Genomic DNA, 2,438 nt, shown 5'->3' on the forward strand with positions numbered 1-2,438 from the left:
TTAGTGTCAGGTAAGTCTCCGCCTAAAGGCAAATTATACTCTCTTTCTATTCCAGAGAGGGAGGCCATGGAAAAATACATTTCTGATTCCTTGGCATCTGGGTTCATCCGCCCTTCCTCTTCTCCAGCGGAGGCCGGATTCTTTTTTTTTGGGTAAGAAGGATGGTTCTCTGCGACCTTGTATGGATTACAGAGAACTGAACAACATTACGATAAAGAACACCTATCCATTACCACTCATGTCTTCGGCTTTTGAGAGTTTACAGGGAGCATCCGTATTCACAAAATTGGATTTACATAATGCTTATCATTTGGTCCGCATGAGGAAGGGGGATGAATGGAAAACCGCCTTTAATACCCCTAGAGGACACTTTGAATACTTGGTGATGCCGATCGGGCTCTCCAACTCACCAGGGGTTTTCCAAGCACTCGTGAATGACGTGTTGAGAGATATGGTAGATCAGTTTATATATGTTTACCTGGAAGACATACTGATTTTTTCTTCATCTCTCCAGGAACACGTTCAACACGTCAGACGAGTGCTCCAGAGGTTACTTGAGAATGGTCTTTTTGTCAAGGCAGAGAAATGTGTATTCCATGCACAGTCTGTTCCCTTCCTAGGGTATATCGTCTCATCCGAAGGAATACGTATGGACCCTGACATGGTTAAAGCTGTGATAGATTGGCCATCTCCAGACTCCCGAAAGGCCCTACAGCGGTTTCTGGGGTTTGCCAATTTCTATCGGCGTTTTATTCGCAACTTCAGCCAGCTGAGACTGCGTTCACTAACTTCAAAAGCCGCTTTGTTTTGGCTCCCGTCCTTGTGGCCCCTGACCCCACACGGCAGTTTGTGGTGCAGGTCGACGCATCAGAGGTGGGGGTAGGAGCAGTGCTGTCCCAACGTGCTGCTTCGGACGACAAGGTACATCCTTGCACGTTTTTTTCCCATCAGTTATCTCCTGCTGAACGCAATTATGACATTGGTAACAGACAGTTGTTGGCCGTCAAATTACCTTTAGAGGAGTGGCGTCACTGGCTGGAAGGTTCAGGGGTACCTTTCATTGTTTGGACCGATCATAAGAATTTAGAATACATTAGAACTGCCAAAAGACTCAATTCCAGGCAGGCTCGGTGGATACTTTTTTTTCGGTCGCTTTGATTTTACTTTATCGTACCGCCCGGGTTCCAAAAATGTAAATCCCGATTCTTTATCACTTCTTTTTGATCCCTCCGCCCGTCCGGTGACTCCTGAGTGTATTTTACCTGAGAAAGTAGTGGTCTCAGCACTCATATGGAAGGTTAAGTCAAAGGTCAAGACGGCCTTAGAAGGGGTAACGCCTCCGCTCGGTTGTCCAACGAACCGCTTATTTGTGCCGGAGGAGTTAAGGTCCGAAGTCATTCAGTGGGGTCACTGCTCTAACGTTGCTTGTCATCCAGGGATAAGTAGAACTAATGGGGTTAGTTAAAAAACGATTCTGGTGGCCACGTATTGCTCGTGACTTCTGCGATTTTGTTTTGGCTTGCTCAGTTTGCGCCAGTGTTAAGTCATCTAACCGACCTCTTGATGGGCTCCTCCAACCGCTGTCTGTCCCTTCAAGACCCTGGTCCCACATCGCACTAGATTTTGTTACAAGATTTAGAGAGGACGTTGCAATGTTTGGTCTCCAAGAATCCTTCTTCCTGGAGTCAACAACTCTCTATGGTGGAGTACGCTCACAATTCGTTACCAGTGTCAGCCATGGGCCTTTCTCCGTTCCAGTGCAGTTTAGCCACCAGTTTTTTCCAGTCTTGTACTTACTGGAGTGGTCGGTCCAGTGGTTGTACTTTCTGTCATTGTGGTGCTTTCTGTTGTTGTGGTCTCCGTTGTGGTGATATTGGTTATTACATCATAGTATAATATTAACCAAACTTTGTTTAGAATGTTTAATGTCTACAATCCGGCTCAAAGTGCCTAACAATAAAAATAAAAATAAAATAAAATAAAATAAAATAAAATAAAAAATACAAACAACACTTACTCTGCAACCTCACACAACAATGAATACCTGTATCACTATAAATAATAATAATAATAATAATAATAATAATAATAATAATGATAATAATAATAAAGACATGTCTTGTGTTTTGAAAATATTAAAGATTAGAGCCGAATGCTCCAAATGCTGTCTAAATGAAGCAGAACAGATTCCATTAGAATTAATTAATTTATTTATATATTTTGCATAGTTTTCCAAAAGACCTGCACTAGAATATTTTAAATTTTGTTTTGGAATATAATAACATAAAATTCTCTCTTTCTCGAACTGGCAACCATTGTATTTTTTTTTTACTATTCATGTGGCCTCTCCTTCTTGATTTATTCAGTGTTTTGACCATTTTGTATCAATTGTAGCTAAGTTATGAGACAGTATTCATAGCACTACAGTAATCATGATG

This window comes from Carassius auratus, unplaced genomic scaffold, assembly GCF_003368295.1.
Source record: "Carassius auratus strain Wakin unplaced genomic scaffold, ASM336829v1 scaf_tig00044289, whole genome shotgun sequence".
NCBI lineage: Eukaryota > Metazoa > Chordata > Actinopteri > Cypriniformes > Cyprinidae > Carassius > Carassius auratus.